Here is a 16,572-nt window from a genome sequence, read left to right as displayed (position 1 = left end):
AAACGTTTTCTTTGTTTTTTTCTTGAGTACAATTTTCTTTGTTTCCTTTTAAACAAAGCTATCAGGTATAGAATGAACCATAACATATAAATTCATACCTGCAGTGTGCACCCCCCCTTTGAGCCATTTTAGAACTCCCAAAGATCCCTTGTACAAAGCAGTGCTCTCAACAAGTATAACCTATATTCCCAATTTACAACAATCAAACAAAAAGTATATACTAGGAATTAAATTCAAGCAGGTGAAGTATGATACATTTTATACAGATGGTGTTGTACTTGCTTGCAAGAGCTAAGGTCATGTGTATTTTGGGAACCCTGGCTGCAGACAGGCTTTTTTAAAGTTGGGTTTATTGTAGAAAATGCAATGCCATCCTTTATGTAAAACTGTCCATTAACTCCATTTACCTGTCCATTTATTTGGGTTCCAAATTATGGAATTGGACAAATCAGTGCATGTCCATGACCCAAAAAGTTTAATAACCACTGCTCTTTTAGTTTGTGAAATCTCCTGAATCCAGAAAACGATCTTACTATATTATACTTTATACTAGTTATTTGCAGAATCTTCTTACAATAATGTCATGTCAAAGATAGACCACATGTTCAGCCACTGATGTCGGAGTCAATACAATTTTGCACACTCCCAACTGATACCCAATAACTTTTTACAACATCACAGACCTGTATTTTGCTTATGGGTCAGATCCAAGCTATTGTGGTCATAGCAAATAAAAATACTCACTAAAAAAGAGAAAAACATCTTACCTGTATTTGAGGAGTATCTAGCTAAAAAAATAAAAATGGTAGCTACAGACAAAAGCAGGGGATGATGGTCATCACAGCAAATTTTGGTGATTTAGGTTAACTTTATATTGAATGACCTTGAAGACTGGTAGAGATCTGAGCATTGTTATTCAAAACATACACATGTGGTTTATATACAGTGAAGGAATCTGTCTTCTGCGCGGAGAACAGGAGAAAATCACTTTTAAAGAGGAACAGACAGGATTTCCCAACATGTTATTTGCCTTATTGGGGTGCTTTCATTGTCAGCAGTACTCATTTCTCTATTATTGAAAGCTATTTTAAATGATCATCGTTATTTTATTGAAAGGGGGAAGTAGGGTTGATGAGGAGAACTAATCAGGAGAGGTTTTAGACCCTTCTATTTTTTCCCTCGGTATCTGTCTGCTGACCCCTATAAATGTATAAACAAAAATGGCAAGTCTGGGAAATTTTCAGCTTAGGGCTATAAACCGTGTTACTCTAAAAAAAACAAAAAAAATATTATATAATGACTACATTAGAGTAAACCTTCTAAAGTCATTGCTGTTATGTTGAAGCCTTCCCTGCTATTTTTGTAACTCATTGCGGAGATGCATCGAGTTTGTTTACCGGCGTCCCCTCTGGTTACAACACAGGATTCTTCAGACATACACTGGATTCTTGATTTACTAGACAAAGGAATATTTATTGATTATTAACTTCACAGCATTGAGTTCTAAACTGGCATTGTCCTCCTGGATAGATTTAAACACCAAGTCTTCGGAGATACCTAAAAATTACAAACAGCTCTGCAGTGTTCTGGAGTCAGGCATCCCTAATCAATATGATGACCAGCTAATTTCCTCTTTATGTACAAACAGAAAATGCTGTATATGTACAATCACAAATACAAAAATTCAATTAAAAGGTTTATAATTTAGCATAAAAAAAAGACACTTGTTTGTGTTGTTCCACCCACACAATGCCACAAAACAGTCTTCTGATTGCTGGTGGGCAGTTCTTGGAATACAAGGACAAGCTGACCTCAACTACATGGAGTGGGTCTGTCAGGCTGCCAGTCTGCAGCAGGTGTGGAATGAGACCGTGTCATTAGAGCCGCTGGCAGGAATGGGGCACAGACACCCTTCTAACAGAGTACAGATACAATTTTAAGAGCTGTCAAAAGTGCTACTGATATGAAAAAAGTACATTCACTTTATATACATATATAAAAACAATATATTTAAACTTAACTACTCTTACCACCATACATACACTAAGTCATATTGTAAAAACTTTTTTGTTACATTGTTACATTAAATGGAAAAATGCTCCCTCATTTCCTATCCCTATGATTCCTGTAAAAGAAATAGGAGGGAGTGTGTCACCAGGACAGGAAGATAGTGCCAAGAAAAGAAACATTATAAAGAGATTAAAAAGCCTAACCAAACCAAAAATATTTAACAAGGCAAATTATTGTAAACATTGTGTTGATTAGTGTAAATAATAAAATTTACCTTTGGAACTTAACTTTTCAAATTGGAAAACCAATTTTGTTGTTGGCTATCTATTTACACAAATTGAGTACCTCCTCTCCTGCCTTGTAGAACCACTAGTCCTGTCCTGAAGTATGTAATTTTTATGTAGAGACGTGTTTTCTGCTGAAGTGAAGAATTGCTGAAACAGGTATTCTGTCCACAGCTTTGAGTTAGACATGATCTATATTACATTTATCAACCTAATAGCTAATATAATTCCCTTAAGCAAGCGTATGTATAGTTGGGATATACCCCTTCCTTACTCTGCTAAGAATGTGTTTCAGTTTGGTAAAAAAAATTTTATCATAGGAAAAACACAGATGAAAACAAATATCTGGGGTTCTCCTTAAATTTCTACCAGAACCTCATCCAGAAATGCAGTTTGGGTGGCCAGGAAATGGATGGCAAATGGATGGCAATGACTGTGACGACCTTCCTCTACCTAACACGGCTTTTCAACTTTGGGGGTACTTTGCAAAATAATACAGTTGACAAAGTCCCCTTTCTTCCCCCACAGGGTCTCTTCCCCACTTGGTGCCAAGGCGATAGGTGGAATATGGATGGGGGGGGGGGATTTATGGCTAAATCTACACTCATGTTTTGTAGGTCATGGGCACTGACATATTTGTAATATTTTATTGAAACTATTTACTAATGCATATAATATACTATATAGATAAATATAATATACTAAAAAAACAGTATATTGAAAAAATAGCATATTTATGGCCAATAACTGATTGTCCTATAAATGTATCTAACATATACATTTTCTTTTGTAACATGCTTCAGCAATCTAAGAGGATATATGGGCAGCATTTTTTTTCAGAAACAATTTCCTCTACAAGCAGCATTAAATGGAACAGTAATCTGTAACAAGCATGGCTGTGGGATGTAAACAATGTAAGGCCTGGAATTTCCTGAACTGAAAGAGAAAGACATGGTATGAGGTATGCAGAACAAATGCCTGGAATTCTAGGCAGGACAGGTAACTCCTAGCTTTCCGACTACTGTAATGAACTTCTGGGGACGGCTACAAGTTACAATATGCTTTTATTTACCAAAACAATCCCTGAATGGAAGCCAAGGTCTCTAGGAGCGTACACAAACCTCTAGTAATTTCTCCCTGTGATTAATTTTAAAGGGAACCCAATGATAAAAATAGAAAGAACTATTTAGTAGCTGGAGCACATATATAATTCTGTTTGATCATCACTGGAGTCTGGGAATTTAAAAGTGCTTAGTAGTGTCAACTTTAGGAGCAAATCCAGCTTAAAACCAGAAATTTAAACCTGACAAGTTCAGCCCCCACCCCCCACACACACACACAATGTTATTTAATCACAGACATTGGCGAATAAGATTGTTAAAATTGTGATTAAAGCCTTTGGGCAATCTTCTGCCCTGAAGAGGAGTTTATTCACTCCATAAGTGTGAGAAGTGCCAACAGTAAAGGTCACAATAATGTCATACACCAGAAAAAAAGAAAAAAAAAAAAAGAAATCACTACAATGTTCTCTAACATACCCAACTGGTTGGTCCCCTGAAAAAGCCAATTTGTTGGGAGCTAGCACACATAATTAGGTAATGTAAATGGGAATATTTAGGCTAAAATTTGAACAGAGGATACAACGGATTATTCCAACCTGTGGTTAACAAAACTGATCTGCTGTGTCTGTTCATATCCAATGTTCTGTGAGCAACAGACATGCCAACAGCATTTCTATTTCTATTGTGTGACATCATGCTCATTCATACAAATAAACTAAAAACAGCAGTCCAATTGTACATGTTTTTTCCACATGTCACAAAAGTAACAGCCGTCAATAGCAATGCATTTTGTAAATCTCCCCCACTTCAACCCACACTATAGCCAGCCTGTCAAGAAGCCCTGACATGCTGGACCTTCTGCTCTCCAATCTTAGCTGAAGAACAGGTGCACTTGCTCTATGCAGCTGTTCCACACAGGATCTGGAGATGCAGCTAAGAGATTACAGCAGACTGATGCATCAAGGGCAAAGGGAAGAATGGGGAGGACACAGAAATGTATAAATGAATACACATTTAATAAAGAATTTGTTTTCAACCATGAACAATGTCTCAGTCCTATTTAAGAGAAAGTTAAAATATTTTTTAAAATGAACTGGTTCATGTTAAAAATGATAGTATCATAAAAATACACAGATGACTTTTATTCAGTATTATCTTTATCTACCTAGAATGGCATTTTACAGATAAATAAGCAAAGTTGCAGAACTGTCAAATATCTTAATTTTTTTCCAGGGATCAGTGCTTACATAAACAGTTTAAAAGCTGGGGTATTGTTCTTTAAACACAGTAAAACTCTTGAAACAACTAGAGGGAATATTTTGCAGTCACTCTGCTTCTCTTCTTAAGCTGCGTACGTACACACGTGCAATTTTTGTCGTTAGAAAGGATCTTTCACGATCCTTTCCAACGACAAAGGACTACACGATGCATGAACGGTGCTGTACATACCATGCTATGGAGAGGGGAGGGGGAGAGCGACGGAGCGGCCCCCTGCTGCGCTCTCTCCCCCTTCCCTTGCATTAGGATCGGTCGTCGTTCATCGTCCGTGGATCCGCCAGGACGGTCGTTCGGACGATGCCGACTGTACACACGATCATCGGGCGAGAAAAATCTGACGTGTGTACGCAGCTTTAACAACTGGTAAGATTGGATATCAACCACATAAAAAATGGATTGTTTTTAATCAGTTAGGTAACCCAAAGTTTTGCATAGTGGGAACCCCCCCCCCCCCGGCCAATTCTAATACGGGCCCCGATTTGAGCATGCACACATACCAGCTCTTTGGAAAGTCCTGGATTAAGAAGGAGAAGGTAGATGTACAGGTAGTGACAGGGAAGTTTTCTTCTCCTCTTGTTACAAACCCTTAAACCAGAAATCTTACTCTGCTCCTTAACTACCTTCACAGCTTCAAAACTTTACTTTCTTGCCAGGAGAGACAGGACTTCAGGAGATACACTTTATTTCAACTCAAATTTGTTTTAGTGCAATGGTTAGAGCTCATGACTAGTTTACACAAGGTCATAGGTTCAAGGCTGTTAATCGTACTTTTGAAGTTTGGAAAATCGGGGCCTTGATGAAAAGTTTATATTTGGTGTGACATCTGGCATTTTTTTTAATGAAATCTGAGTTTGAAAAAAAAAAAAATTGCATTGAACAGCTGATGTGGCAACTTATGTAGTTACTGCAATTATCTGCTCACTACTGTAGTTACCACAGTTCACTACAACTATCAAGTAATAGGTAAAATATATTTTGTTTGCCCAAAACACAATAGACAGAGTTGGGCAATGTGATGAATAACTTGTTTAATATTACTTCCCTACATGAAAAATGAATTTGCTTTTAAAATGTCCAGGAAGAATTGCAAAACAGAAGCTGCCTACTGTTTGATTGTCCCTTCTTCCGGTTCTTTGGTTTCTTATCCTTCTTTCCTGCCAGACCTTTGTTTTACTATTCTCCCATTGAAACTTTCTGGCCTTTTCCCTCTTGTTGCACAGAACTAGCAAATATTCTAAACAATAAAGTTTCCATGCCAAATATATACAACATTTAGACTGTTTGACATTGCTCCCTCCAGAGCTTCAATCTTCGATCGTGAGAAAGAATATTTCACCACAACACGTGTGACATTTATGGTCATAAACAGAGTCATTGCTCATTCATTCACCCTACCGAGAAATGGTGTCTTTACAAGACTGCAGCTCTTATGAGGAGTACTGGAAACAATATTCAGTAAAGGCATCTATTACAATTAGCTTAAATGTATTGCTATCTTTATAGAAAATATTTATTCTGCAGTCCGTCCAAGGCTAAGTACACACGTGAAATAATTGTCGTTAAAAAAACGATAAACGACCGATCAATATTTTTTCACGATTATTTTGAATGATCGTGTGGTGCACAATTCTGTACATGCTGAAACAATACGATCATTCAAATAAATTCCAATAATAATCCAATCCACCAATAATGTACACACACTAGATAGGATCGTTTCTACAATGGAGGAATTGACATGTACAGAAGTGTATCACAGAACAATTCTCGATCACTGAATGACCATACACACAATAGATAGCGAACGATCGTCGCCCAATCAGATCTGCTGGGATGGTCGATTATTTCCAGCGACATTCCTCGTTCATCGGCGTCAATGTGCACTTTTTTGTTAACATTTAGTTTCCAACAATAATTATTGCACATGTGTATGTAGCCCAAGTTTCCAACACTAGAACAACTGCTTACAGTGTAGCTCAGTTCGCTATGGGGGGGGGGAGTGGGAGCACCACATTGTGTCCTGCAGAAAAGACGCCAATCAACCCTGGTCAGTCATTTATGATCAATCACGGCAGATTTGCAAAGCTTTACACACTAAAATACCTATATATATATATATATATATATATATATATATATGATATTCTGAACTTCTTGAGTTGAAATCTTGAGCTGAAAGCGATTAAAATTCAAAAAATGGTATGATATGATGTACTTGAGAGACAACTTGTGTATTTTCGATCAATATTATACATGTATTCTAGCCACTGATACAACTGAACACCCAATCATGAAAGAGGATTGGGTGAAGATGGTGACATCTGCAAATGAGTGAGTAACTAAGCAGAACAAAGATTGTTTAAAAAAAAAAAAAACCTGCATTATGCATGTAGGCCTATTTTTGGGACATCACCTGTCCAATAAACAATCTGCCAGCTTGCAATTTTTTTTCAAACTAGGTTTAGTCCTAATTTAAGATATTCTGGATGTCTGGACTAAGTAATCCGTCATTTGCATAGTTAAATTCCTGCCAACTTCATTTAAGGAAATAAGATTGAATGTCTATTACAAAATTTAAGAAAAGGTAATAAAAAGTATAGAAAAAAATGCTCACAAAATCTGTCAATTTTTTGAGCAGCACCAATTGTTTGTATGTTACTGGCAAAGAAGATGAACAAGACTCAAAAAGACTGATCAGTTCCTACCTTCGCAACCTAACAGTGCTTCAAAATGCAACAAAACATGTCCTATTCTAATCTAAAATGGACTTAGAAAGCTAACACAATAAAACTATTTTATTCTACTCTTTAAGTTAATGTAAAGAGCAATAACATTATGTCTGTGTAACCCTAGAGGTGTAAAATACAATGTTTAACTAGTCAGACAAGCATATCTTCTGCCAAGCTCTGAAACTTGTACACAAAAAGGAACACACTGCTAGCAAACCAGGAAGGGGAGTGGGCTGCAGAAAGATCTAGAAGCCAAGAGGCTGATCCACACTGTGTTTGCAGAGATTTTTTTTTTTCTTTTACAGGAGTTTGGAGAGGCAGGAAGTGCTTACTGATTGAAATCTCAGCCTCTCTCAGAGTAGCCAAGAAGAAAAAAACATGAACATGGGTCAGCTCTGCTGAAAACAAGCATGTTTTATAGCGCAATGATGTTTGCCAAAAGCAGCCAACACACTATTATATCTGCTTTTTTCCCCTACTCCTATTAAGCGGAAGTACAGTACATGTAGAAGATTGTGGCTTTTAGGATCCTCTAACAAAAAAAACAAAATTAAAAACATTAAAAAAAATGCAGTTGAATTGTTAATCAAAAAAGAAATAAGGACATCTCTCCATACATCCAGCACCCTTTTCGGGAACAGACCTGCATGACACTATACCCTTAAATAAAAACAATAGATTTTAGATTGATGACCTTGGCCTTTGTTACCCAACGTTTGCTACACATTCATTAACTGGAGTAACGTTAGTAATAACTTGACAGTGATTTAATCATTATCTTGTCAATGAGTTCAAAGAAAAATATGTCAAATACTGCAAGTAATGACAGTATACACTGCTCTGTCATTTCAAAAATGTGACCAGTTTTTGGCTGGACCATTGAATGTCCGAATCCTAGAAACAATAAAGCTACTCCAATAAAAACACTAAATACTACTGTAAAATCCCCTAGATTGTAAGCTATTTGGGTCAGGGTCCTCTCCTCCTGTGTAACGGTCTGTATTTGTCTTTGCAACCCCTCTTTAATGTACAGCGCTGCGTAATATGTTGGCGCTACATAAATCCTGGTTAATAATAATATTTATAAAATGGGAACTTCATTTATATACATTTTACCCAATGTAAAATAATTCATACTTTACAGAAAATATCATGTCAGTGGACTAAAGGTCACCTTGTCTTTTTCTTTTCTTTTTCCAATAGACGTAGCCATTCACATAGACCCAGTGCCCTTAGAACACCATCCTGTCTGAGCAGTTGCACCATAATGCAAGGTTTGACCAGTAATTAGCAACATGAAGACTACCAATAATTATTATTCTTTAAGACATTGGCCAGTAACAAGCATGCAGAGCTCACACTTGCTAACATGGATATTTGTTTTGCATTTGATTCCCAGAAAACATCAAAGCCTAAAACAGCCAAGAAACAAGTATTTTTAGGTCAGAAATCAGTTCTATATTTGCCTCAATACAACATCTGTTAAAAAGAATCCCACATGTTACTGGAGCTCCTAGAACTAAACAGCAATACAGATTAGGTGCAGAACCCTTAATAAATAGATTACACATTAAATGTACTTTACAATTTCTGTTTCGCTTAATGAGGCCACAGAGATCTATGATATTCTGGGCAAGTTTTTTTCCTTCTCTGGGAAATTCTCATTTGTCAGAAAACAGGGAATATCTGTGTTGTGGAAGAATCAAACTGAAATAAGAGAGAGGATGGAGTGTTGCCTGGAAACCCACTGTGTCACTTCCTTAATGATTCATTCATGTTCATAGAACAATGAGAGGATGTGAGGCGATGTGTTTAGTGCACATGACTTTGGAGCCAGGAGGCTTCAGAGACAATCCTGGATGAACTAAATCCTACTTATTCAAGGTTTAACATAGAAACAGAGAAAAGCAGGGTTTATGGTGGACTTCTTGCAATCAAATATTCAACAGTGAGGCCTAAACAAAAGAAAGGGTTACATACATAGCCCATCATAGTTTCTATCTGGAATATGCAGGTTTGCTAGTACGTCTATTTCCCTAGTAGTTAAACTTGATGGACGTCTCTTTTTTTTCTCAACCCAACTGAAAATGCTTTATCAACTATTATTATTATTACACAGTATTTATATATAGCGCCATCATATTACACAGCGCTGTACATAGCCCATAGTCGTGTCACTAACTGTCCCTCAAAGGAGCTCACAATCTATTGTCCCTATCAGAGTCATATGTCATTAAGTCTAAAGCTGCATACACACCTGCAATTTTTCTCGTTGGAAAGGATCTTTCACGATCCTTTCCAACGAGAAAAGACTGCACGATGCATGAACGATAGGAAACCAGAGTACCCGGAGGAAACCCACGCAGACACGGGGAGAACCTGCAAACTCCATGCAGATAATGTCCTGGCTGGGGATCGAACCTGGGACCTAGCGCTGCAAAGGCCGGAGCCACCGTGCTGCCCACTACTACATCAATTCACTGCACTGCACTACATCAATTCATTAAATTTGTTAAAAACACTTAACGTACATGACAAATTTTTATTCTTCGTTGATGAAGTTTTTACAGTACAGACAGGATGGGTTAACAGGATTAGATTTCCCAATAGAATCTTCTGCTTGAACACAGCAAAGACACATGAAGGCATGACTTGTATATCAGCTAAAAATGATCTACAAGGAATCTAACAAAATGGACAGAGCTACAGCAGCCAAATACAGAAAAAAAGCAAAAGAAGATCATAAAGCAAAAAAATACCGCTTGCTGTGATAATGTCAGCAAAGTAAATGTAAGGTTATTATAACAAATTCAAACCTAAACATCAAAGCTTAACAAACCTAGTTAAGAGAGTTAGGGCAAAAAGTGATCCTTATCTCAAATGAAGGCAGAAACTTAAACAGAGCCTACCTTACAGGAGGGGCCCAATTGCACATCTGGACTTGCCTGGCCCTTCCTGACCCCCTGAGGGCTGAATAGATGGGGGAGGGAGGGAGAGAGAAAGATGTTATCAGACCTGTGAACAGATCCCCTTGGGACAGAATGAGAATGATAAGACAATCAGTGATCGGACATTTACCAGAAGACAGAACAGTTTAATAAACAGATGGAACTAAATACGCTGCAGCAATTGGCCACATTACCTTTACTATGACAGTTCTTTACCACCTTTGCAAGTTACAGTATAACTATGGACTAGTGGATGAGTAACCATGCAATAGTGTCACACTTCCCGAAATTACACTGCATTATCTACAGATCATAAACCTGCTGATTCATAGAGGAATCCTGGGGGCTGCTAGCTAGTGGGCCTACTAGGTGCAAGGTACAATGTGGAAATGGACACAGACCAACAATAAATGATCCTGTAAAGAGCTGCTTAATAGAGAGTGGGCAAGAGGTCTTTACAGTCTAAAAGAATGCTGTTGGCAGCACAGGCCCTTTTAGTTTTATTTTTATGTTCAAAGCCTTAATGCAAAGAAATCACATTGTATGCTAGCAACTATTTTATTCACACATGAATTGCTTAGCATTAGGGCACACAAGCAATATTTAGATTGTAAGCTAATTTTGTGCAGGATCCTCTCCTCCTCCTGTGTTACTGTTTTTATCGGTCTGTAATTTTTAAACCTCTATTTAATGAACAGCGAGCACTGCATATTATGTTGGCACTATATAAATACAGTTCAATAATATTATTATTTTGCTGAAGTGATGATCACCCAGAGAATCATTGCTAGCCTGGCGATAGCCATACATACAACATACACAACTGAAAATAGAACATGCTGCATTTCAATACAGTGCAACATGTTACAATGCAATCTCGGCATGCTCCAACACGTATTGAAAAAAAAAAAAAAAACTACACACAAAATGCATCAAGAAGAAAAAACACATTAAAGAAACAAAAAGGGATAAGAATACAGATGTCAACATATGCCATCTGCATTTATCCTGTGTCAATAAAAGCTAAGGGCAATGGGCATGGTGTGAATTTGGATCACTGAATTATATGAAACTTTCTAAAAGAAAATTTCTGAGAGGTTGGCAGGTTTACCTAAACATGCTAAAATAGATTTTGTATATTTTGTTAGAAATTACACCTTACCGCAGTCTTTAGCACTGTGGGGATAGAAGAATCCTGTATTGTCTTTTATGATTACCACCAGACATTGATTACATAAGATTCCATGTCATTATAAAACCACAAGGTGTATTTAGAAGTCTATTGCCAATTATAAAAATTGTGGTAAAAATACATAGTCATATCCTGCTCACAAAATGGATGCAGGTGATCTTGAGTATGATCTTTGTTGTATGCTATAGACATAAAGGGTTAATGTGGTTTATAGGACAAGTGAGTTCCAAGGAGTATTACAAGTATGACATAATTTACATAGTACTTCATTTCAACAATCAGACATGTGAATTTTCCGCTTTTTTTCTGTGGAATGCTAAACATTTGGAATGCTACCAATTTCCTAAACAAGAAAGGATCCTCTGCCACTGAACGCCAGCATTATGTCATATACTCCCAGACTAAAGGTCACTTAAAGAACATAGCAGCTAAATGGCTTGCACTGGTGTGCAGCAGGAAAATGTAATTCCCTCCGAACTTAAAGTAGGGGTAGGAAAGGTAATAATACATTTGAGAACCTGTATGTCTGATCTTTGAGGCTTTTAAATAGAGCCCCATGGATACACTGGCTACAGTAAACTTCTATGCCAAAAGCATATTTTGTGTCCAATGGTTTAGTTTCACTTTTTTATTCAACTAATCCTGTATGTGTATCAATAATAATAATTAACATATTCTATTTTGTCTTCATGTGTCTGAGTGGGACTAAGGTGGCAGACAAGAGCATGGTGCATGCCAAGCCACATAACATGCATTTTAATATGGTGCAGTAAGTTCCATGAACATATTTAGAGTGTTAAAACAGAACAATGATTGTTCTCAAGCAGCATAATTGCTTAAAAATTTGGGAGGAGTTGATTGGTTGGTTTAAACTACAGTGTGCACCAAATGCACTGGCACACACGATGATGTGAGCAGTGGTGCACTTTCTGGGTGCTATGGTGGGTAGTCTACATGCATTTGCAGTACTATCCCGATTTTCTGGATAGTACCTATTGAAAATAGGAATCAGTAAAAGGGTTGTTTGTCTTGTCCACGTGCAAAATTGGTGTGAATAAGCCCTAAAGGTCATTGTGGAGTGAGGTAAATAATTTTTATTTGTATGCTAAAGTTTTAAAAACAAACAGACTAAATGCAGCAGCATTCTGGAGTCGGATTTTATTGTGCACGTTATAGCGGTATTTTACCTTTATTCTAAACCCTCGGAGGCTCCCTCAGGCAATCCCTGTACCTGCCCATCAAAATCTTGCAGCAGTTTTGTTCAACCCTTTCTTCTACACAATTGTATTTTAGGACCCAAAAATCTAGAGATTTTTTTCTTTAAATATAATACACAAAACACTTATTACAAAATATAAATAATATGCAGTGTTTCTAAGATCATTCAGAGTAATCATTCAGAGTAAGGATCAGCACATAGATTTTATATATGAACTAATAGCTACTGTATTTCAGACAGCAGAAATCCTCTTTCAAGCGTTCTGGGCAACTGAACAATCTTGCCATTCATAGTTCTTTTTTCTATCAATAAATAAGCACCAAATATGCAATCCACAACTCAACACATGTATGCAGTACAACATGTTTTTTATTCCCACGCATTTTTTTTTTTTATTTCATTGGGTTTAAAAATATAAAACAAATAAAAATATACTGCATAGTACTACTACATAGCTGCTCCACAGTGGATGCAGCAAAACTTCTGGCTTCATCCTAGATCTTCCTTAAGCACAATGAAGCCATGTTTAACTGATATTGTGTAGTATGATCAAATATCTTCAGACTGCAGACATTTTAAATGCACTGCAGGACTACAGCAGTAGAAAATCTACTCATCAACCTGTCAAACTACCACCAAGTTGCCCAAATTCTAGACCAGGTTTAAACAGCTTAATGTAATTGATACCTATCCCTGCTCAAAAGTTCCTTTTTTGCAAGCACCAAATCAAACACAAACTTTAGAAAGGCTACAATTCCTTTTTTTTAAGAAAATAGGTTTTATTCTTAATCTTCATTACTTCAGATGCAAAGAGTTTAGTAAATTTGCGTGTTTTAAACAAGGTTAAAAAAACTCAAAAAGAATGGACTATAAAGTGACTTTGATTGGCAGATAATCCGTCTGATGCCCCAGGAGGCCACTGAAACACTTCTGTGCTGAGAATGACCACCGGCACTAACAGGGTTAATCAGGCTAATCTCCTCTGTGTGCCACACATAGGTCTAAGCCCCACAGTGTACTTATGTAATGGGGTTTCTTCTGTTAATGAATAGGCCCTTATTCACTGCTGAGGTGTTGTATTTACAACATTTGCATAGAATAGAACATAGAGGTTGGTGTGTGACAATGGGCATGTGGGCTGACTGTTGCAGTGATAGTCTTCAGTTTCTTGCAAAACAACAGTCAGTAGTATTAAATTACACAAAAACACCACAACATCAGGAACGAGAGAACAAAAAATCTCAGTTTTACAGGATAGCCATGGCTCTACTGAATGTTCCTATAAGACTGAAGGCCTAGGCATTGGACAATATTTGAACGGAACAAGGAAGCAGCTCTGCACTTTTGATGGACATGTTATGTCTCTTCCTTTGGAAAACAAACTTACCTGCCAGTTCCCAATGATATGTAGAATGTATCCCGAGTTATGCATGTGCAGCTCAGTATATAATCCCAGAATAGCTTATACACTTACACGATTCCAGTCTGGCCATTAGGATGGCCAAAGACCACAAACCTAGAAAACAACCAAGTGAAGATGTCGACACCAGAAAATGAGTGTGGGGAGGAGAGTTTAGTTTCACTTTAATGAAACCTGAAGTCAGAACTGAAGGGAGCCCAGAGTAGAATATTCTCCAAGACAAGAATGTCAGCATTTCTTTAAATTTAGAAAGACTGCTAAGGTTTAAAGAACAACTAAGTACAGATCCACTTTGTGGACTCATTAACATACATGCACTGAAGAACAGCAACTGGGGGAGTGCAGTGTAATACATAAAAAAATCGCTTTAAAAAAAAAATCTCAACATAAAACACTAAAGGGCACTCTGAAAAAAAAAAAAAATCGACTGCTAGACTCTTAAGATCAGTCACACATATCTGCTGCGGAGGTAAGGTGTCCACAGAATTGTTAGGACAGATCATTTAATGCAAAGATGAACCCCAGTTTTTGAGGATTGGTTGTATTTAGATCTTTAGCACTAAAACTGTATACCTTGCAAGTATCTAAATGGTTTAGTTCCTTTAAATCATAGAATGCCAACTATGGCTTTGAATTAAAATTGTGGATACAACTTCTTGCATTTGAATATAAATTACAATCAATGTCACATCAAGTGCCAGAAACAAATAGGCAGGCTTGGGTACTAAATAGTGCAATCATAGAACCCACACATTCTTGGCATCAACGTCCTGCAAAGATAATACAAAAATGGCATGGATGTTTAAAACATACTTGAAAAATGATAAATGAAAACACTATAGAGCACAATGAAAAAACACAAACAAACTCTACAAAGTCAGCCCTGATCCAAGTTTATCTAATTCACCGTTCTGCCTTTTATTCTTTTTAAAGAAAGGTCATTATCTTTAAATAGAAGAATGTACACATCAAAAAAGTTGGGGGGGGGGGGGGGGCTTTAAAAATTTCAAGATAAAAAAAGAAAATCCTTAAATGCTTTAATATGCTCCAAGGAAGCTAGATATGAATACAAGTAGATATGTTTAAAAACAGCAACCAGTTTAACAACTTGATAATGTGCAAACAAAACAAGAAAAACATTGCAATGTACTGTGGGTACAAAAATAATTTCTAAATACACTGTGTGCAGATCTTTTTACAATTTATTAAAACTATATCCACTATTGATAACATTACCAATATTACTTTATTAATAAAGAAATAAAACATCTGCAAATTCAATATTCTTTGGTTCCAGTTGAACGCTCAATTTCTTTCGATCCTCCTTCTTCAGCACTTTTCTTCATCATGTGACTCTATACATACTTTATTACCCCAGCTAAAGGCAGCATTACTTGAAAAGTATCCACTTTCCTGTAAACTCACATTAACAATGATAAGGGACCTCTGCTCCAGCAATTTTTTTTGCTTCTCTTATTTCCTGGTAAGGGTTCCTGCACAGCACATGGCTACAAACTCCACAACTGATGTAATGAGAACATTCCACCAGATGTTTGTTATTTATTATTAAACTCAAAAGATGCATTAGGATAAAGGGAGACTTTGTTCTGTAGAATATTTAATTCATACACTCCTGGTAAAGTTTGTCAGGCCATCTGCGAAAATAATGTAGTTTCTAAAATAACCGAGAAGCTAAAGAGTTCAGTTTGTTGATCCTACTAATCGACACGTGAGTAACTCATTAGCAGAGTTTCAGAGGGAGTTAACTTTGCATTGTATCATCTTACATCATCTATGACAATCACTGAAGATACTACTGTTATGTATTAGTGTGAATCACAACTACAGCATAGAGAAGCTGAAGAAATGGTTTTGTATGGAGTCCCACATAACACGAAGATGATGGAATATAAACCCAGATTGGGAGAGATCCCCAGAATCAAAACACAATTCTGGATCAAAAACGTGAATCCAAAAATGATTAAGATGAAGGGCCTATTTACACCTTTGTGTTTAAATGCATAATAAGGTGTGTAGAAAACATGTAAGCCATTGGTTTTAAATAGTATTTATATCTGTTCTAATATCTGTGGGATTCATTGACATGCATAGAAGGGTGTGAATCCAGTATCCAGTAAATGTGTACATTTGTTTCTCAGTTGTCAACAATAACCCATGGTTTCCCAATTCCCTAAAATGTTATTGAGTGGAAGGGTGATCCGTCTTTGTGTATCCAGCTTTACAGTACCATGTTTTCAGTCATAGAAGAAACTAGCACCAATAATATAAGGCACAAGCAAATATGTAATTTTCGTTCCAATCGCACTTCTGCCATGCTGATGCTCAATTGGTACTTTGTGTTTTGTTACATCAGCTTACAACTCTACACTGAAAATACACACCCTATTCAAAATGATCATTTCATTGAAAC

At 36.8% G+C, this 16,572-nt stretch overlaps 1 protein-coding gene across 4 annotated transcripts in view; it reads right to left on the bottom strand.

Annotated features, from left to right (window-relative positions):
- Positions 1 to 16,572, bottom strand: part of LOC140340406 (transcriptional enhancer factor TEF-1-like) — a 55,723-nt gene that overhangs the window by 33,982 nt on the left and 5,169 nt on the right. Inside the window, exon 1 of one of the 4 annotated variants that reach the window (XM_072425589.1) lies at positions 10,272 to 10,290. The exons of the other annotated variants lie outside the window; for them this stretch is intronic. The gene's annotated coding sequence lies outside the window, so the exon portion shown is untranslated. Of the gene's footprint in view, positions 1 to 10,271; positions 10,291 to 16,572 lie in introns of those variants that run through there. 4 annotated transcript variants of the gene reach the window in all.

Source organism: Pyxicephalus adspersus, chromosome 11, assembly GCF_032062135.1.
Source record: "Pyxicephalus adspersus chromosome 11, UCB_Pads_2.0, whole genome shotgun sequence".
Lineage (NCBI taxonomy): Eukaryota > Metazoa > Chordata > Amphibia > Anura > Pyxicephalidae > Pyxicephalus > Pyxicephalus adspersus.
The sequence above is the reverse complement of the archived record's forward strand: the minus strand, read 5'-3'. Positions and strand labels throughout refer to the sequence as shown.